The sequence below is a fragment of the Anser anser genome (genome assembly GCF_964211835.1).
Source record: "Anser anser genome assembly, chromosome: 10".
Classification (NCBI taxonomy): Eukaryota; Metazoa; Chordata; class Aves; order Anseriformes; family Anatidae; genus Anser; species Anser anser.
Window position 1 is genome coordinate 10968612 of NC_139730.1, and position 5664 is coordinate 10974275.

Genomic DNA, 5664 nt, shown 5'->3' on the forward strand with positions numbered 1-5664 from the left:
TGCTGAAGTGTTGTATGGTTTTCACAGTGTCCTTACTTCTGAAAATTTGGTGGAAATTGATAAAATTCAACTGTCCTATCCAGTGACCACTGAGAACTAGGAAATCACCTACCACAAGATATATTTCCCTTAGATTAAAATTGTTTTTCTTGGGTTTTCCACAGGGTAAGAGAAATATTGCCTGGCACATTTAAAAGACTTCAGGAAGGCTAAGAAATTTGGCTTTGCTTTTAAATGAATTTTAATTATTCATGCCCTTTTAAATTAGTCAGGCTCAAAATTTTTGATTGTAACAAAAAGAAAAATAGTCAATATGAGAATAAGGAATGAAGGTACAGATCTCAGAAGGTGAGAAAACAGGATACTGACTTTCCACTTACCAGTACTGGGAAGGGGCCAACAGGAAATACTGTGGGTTGGTTTGACAGATAACCTAGAAGTTTGGTTAGCAGTCAAAAAAAACAAAAACAACAAAAAAAAAACCACTACACACACATGTCCCAGTTAACTTTTTTTCTCATAAGCTTCAAGCTGCTGCCTGCTTGAAGCAGGATCCTGTGGTTAAAATGAATGACTAAATCACACTATGGAAGAAAAATTGCCCCTTGTTTTGAAAAGCACATTAACCACTTCCTGAGGGGAAAGGGTACGCAACTGAGGTACTGCTGGCTCCAAAGCAGCAATGCAAAATCTGTTCAATCAATCGTGTTAGGTTCAGTCATTCACATATGCAGTCCTGTCCAGAAGATGTGACCTTTCTATGATGTCTCTAAGTCCTGCATATCTGTGGTTGGGTCCCGGAAGCACACACACAAGTGTGGAGAACAATATCAGTTATGTTTTTGTTTCCTAGGCATCCCAAGTAACAGAAGCACAAGTGAAGCCACATAGACTATAAACGTCCCTTGAAGCAGTCCCCCTTTTTTCCTAGTCAAGCAAGACACACTACACTTGTGCAGTATTCAGTGACTCAGCCACCCAACCAGATCAGGCTAGATTGTTTTCACAGCACCCAGTTTCTATTGTATTGCCTCCTTTCCTCTCTGGCTCCTGAGCAAGAGCTAATTTCCCTGTAGGTAGTGCCAAGCATTTGCACCCCCTTCCCTCCCCAAGCATGATGCTGTCCTCAGCAGCTCTTTAACATTCTCCAGCTAGTGAAGTAGCTCCAGGACCAGACTGGGCCATGTGGCACAGACCCTGCTAAAACAGAGAGCTACACTTCAGCATCCCTGAGCTGAAGAGCAGAGCTGAGCTGTAGAGCCTCCAGCAACTCTGTTCTGATAGCAGTAGGATCTTTGCATGGTGCAGATGTTATGTACCTCATCCCATAGACAGCTTCACCTCATGACTCTTTCTTACAAGGGTGAGCAGTGATCCTTCTTACTTCTGTGGGACAGCTGCACACTGACAGGGTTTAGGACTGACAGATGAAGCATCTGCCCAGAGATGTTGTCTTTAAGAGTGGCAGACAGGACTGCCAAAGGGACAATTCCTTACAAGCTTCCCTATGTTGGCATGGATTTGGCAAAAAAAGAAAATTCTTCTCTGGCAACGTAATGATGGACATGAGGATGCAACACAACAGATATACCCCTCCTCCTCCTGCCCGTCAGGAAAACAGATTGTAGGTAAAATGTTATGTGAGATGAGGAAATACTATCAGTGAGCAGGAAATTTCTGTTGAACCTATGAAGTGTAAGACTTTGTCTGTTTGTCCCAGCCTGCAAAGGTGCCTACACAGGGGATTCAGCTCAACCTTTGCACTGGCTTCTTTGCAAGAGCTTCAGAAATTGGTGCATACCATAGATACCAAACGTTAGAGCTCAGTGACAAATACCAATTTGCTTGCTTTCCTCTGTTTTTTCCCCAGCCTACACAAGCCAGAAATTCTGTAAGAAAAAGGAGGAACTGCAGGACAGTTTTGGGGATGGTCCTGGGAAAAGGGGTATGTCCTGTCCCTGTGAGGTGATCACTGTATTGGTTATACCCTGCTGAGCAGCTAAACTCCACCACAACTGCTCTCTCACTCCCCCTCCTTAGAAGCAGAGAGGGAGAAGAAAGTAGAAAGTATGCTGGAAAGAAAAAAAGGCTCAGAGGTTGAGATAAGGATAATTTAGGAAGAGAGAAAAAAACAAGCAAAGGCCATGTGGAAGCAGAGAGAGAGAGAGGAAAAAAGTTATTCCCTACTTCCCATCAAAAAGCGATGTTTGGCTATATCCTGGGGAGCGGGGCCTAAATATGCGTAGTGGTTGGTTGGGAGGACAGATTTCTTCATAATGAGAGCCACTCCCCTCCTTCTCCCTTCCCACCTTTTATTGCTGAGTGTGACACCATACAGTATGGAATATCCCTTTGATCAGTTTAGGTCAGCTGCCCTGGTGATGTCCCCTCCCCACTTCTTGCCCACTGCCTACCTACTGGCTCTGGGGGGCTTTGGAGACAGTTTTGATGCTGTGCCAGCACTGCTCAGCAATAGACAAAACACTGGTGTGATACCAGTGTTCTAGCTACAAGTGCAGAGCATAGCACTGTATGGGCCGCTGAAGGGAAAGATAACTCCATCCCAGCCAGACCCCGTACAATCACAGAATCAAAGAATATCCCAATTTGGAAGTGACCTACAAGGATCATAGAATCACAGAATCATAGAATCGGAGAATCATAGAATGGCTTTGAGACCACCTGGTGAAATTAAACAAATACAAGTCTATGGGTCCTGATAACATACACCCCAGGGTCCTGAGGGAACTGGCTGATGTGGTTGCCAAGTCTCTCTCCATCATATTTGAAAAGTCACAGCAGTCTGGTGAAGTCCCCAGTGACTGGAAAAAAGGAAACACGACTCCCATTTTAAAAAAGGGTAGAAAAGGAGGACCTGGGGAACTACAGACCAGTGAGCCTCACCTCTGTGCCTGGAAAGATCATGGAAAAGATCCTCCTGGAAGCAATGTCAAGACACATGCAAGACAAAGAGGTGATCTGAGACAGCCAGAATGGCTTCACCAAGGGTAAATCTTGTCTGACCAATCTGGTGGCTTTCTACGATGGAGTGACTGCATCAGTTGACAAAGGAAGACTGACCGATGTCATCTACCTGTACTTCTGCAAGGCCTTTGACACGGTCCCACATGACATCATGGGCTCCAAATTGGAGAGATATGGATTTGATGGGTGAACTATTCAGTGGATAAGGAGTTGACGTGAAGGTCGCACCCAGAGAGTGGTGGTCAATGGCTCAATGTCCAGGTGGAGGCTGGTGATGAGGGGTATCCCTCAGGGGTCTCTCTTGGGACCAGTACTGTTTAATAACTTTATCAACAACATAGACAGCGGGATTGAGTGCACCCTCAGCAAGTTTGCAACAGAAGGAAGGGATGCCATCTAAAGGGACCTGGACAAGCTTGAGAAGTGGCCCCACATGAACCTAATGAGGTTCAACAAGTCCAAGTGCAAAGTGCTTCATCTGGGCCAGGGAAATACTGGACATGAGGACAGACTGGGAGAAGAACTCAGTGAGAGCAGTGCAGCAGGGAAGGACTTGGGGGTTCTAGTGGATGAAAAGCTTAACAGGAGACAGCACCTGGCCGCTGCGATGGGTGCTCACTATGGTGAATTCTAAGTTATAAAAGGTAGAGTTCCCAGAGGAGAGGAGAGGAAGAGAAAGGCAGGTGTTAAAGGGAGGAGAGGATCCTCCCTGCGCTCCTCCCTGCCCCGCCGGAACTGCCCCACACAAACTGCCTGCCAGGAGCATTCACAGCTATATTCTTCTACTTCAAGAAGCTATCTTAGAATGAGAAGGATCTCTTTGGAGTTTTCCATAACCTTACATTGTTCACCAAATCTGGGATGAGTAAAATGAACTAAGTGACTGGGGATAAACACTGGTCAAAAGATCTTGCAGAAGTCTCATACAACAAGCTGTACATGACCCAGAAGTACTCCCTGACAGTAAAGACCAAAAGTACCTGGACTGTGTTAAAAGTAGCATAGCCAGTAGATTGAGGGAAGAGATTATCCCTCTCTATTTTTTCAGCACTTGTTAGGTCTCATATAGAAATGGCCTCCAGTTTTGAGCCTCACAGTAAAGGCAAGTTAATTATCCACAAAGTGGAGAAAATTCAGTGGAAGGCCACAGGATGTCCAAGTGGCTAGGGTACTTGCCCTGTGAGTGGAGGCTGAGGGAACTGAGTTTTATCAGTCTGTAGAAGAGAAGGTTTGGACAGGACCTCATTGCAGCCTTCCAATGAATCTCTTTTGTACTGTTAACTCTACTTGGAGGTGAAGAACTCAAGAGAAAAGTCTCTTTAAAGTTTCCCTCATCAGTAAGCTTGCCATTTCCAAAAAAATAAAAAAATGTTTGAAGAAATAAGAAAGTATGTTTTGATGCTTTACTCTTTCTAGATACCTTCTGACTGAAGAAAAAAAAAAAACATAAATAGGAAATAAGTTAGCAAAAAGTCTTTTTTGTTCCTTTTTTATTTATTTATTTTTCTTTTTAGTTTTCCCCTTTAACATTTTGAAGGCAATCAGAAATTATGAAGATGAGCCTTGAAAGCCCATAAGTGGTGAACAAGCAGCAAAACATATGTTTTGCCTAGAGAGCTTTCCCAAAGTGTCACTCAGAAGATGCAGTAGAAAGACACAACCTGGATGAAATGTGTTGTGAAAATGTCCCAGAGCAAAATCTTCAATTATTTTTATGTACTTCAAAATTATTTTCTTTTTCACAATAGAATTTCATTTTACAGTTATTTGAGCTGCTACATTTGAGCTTTTTTCAGAAAGCATGGTTTGGTTAGCTGAAACGTCTATAATGTTTCTGGTGAATTCTGGATGCACTTTTTACAAAGGGAGTTTTCCTCCTACTGACAGGCTGTAGATGTGTCATCAGCCTTGCAGTAGTAGCTAGGGTGCTCTACGGAGTGTCTCCACCCATGGCATTACTCCCTAGAGATGCTTAGTAAAGACTGAAATCAATGCTTGGTACAGTTCCACCTTTGTCTGTGTCTGCCTGTCTTCATAAAAGTCAAGACTGACCAAAAGGTAGTTGAATCTAGAAGGGTTTCTATCTAACGTGATGTTGTAGTCAATGTAGGAGATTGGTAATAAAACTCTAACTACAGAGTAAAGGACGACTAAATTCATCAGGTAATCGATTTTCCAGTACTGTCATTAAGTGTGCCTCAACCTGAAACATGTTAGTTACTGACGAATCCAATCTGAGAGAAGGACCTGAACACAAACTGAAACCTCATCAGTACCTAATGTGTTCGTAGTTTGGAAAAGGTCTGAGTAGAAACCGGGCACATATTCAATATTACGTGTAGTGGTTCATACGTAAGTGAGTAGATAAGTACTATATGAATCTGCTTTATTATGGGTATGGAAAATTGAGATTATTCTTATGAATTGCATTGTGTCTAATCAACTTGTAATAATAGTTTATTCACTATGGTTTCCATTCCTGAGGCAGGAATTTTATCTTTATGCACAGTATTTAACAAGAAATTATATTACCGCTGTTGAATCTGTGTGGAAGTTTGTATCCTGCCATAGCAAAGCATTCTGAAAGTGTTATGTGTTACCTTGATGTATTTGAACAGGACCATGTATATGAGTATTTTAAAATCATTATTTTTAAAAAAAAAATCACAAATGTAATAA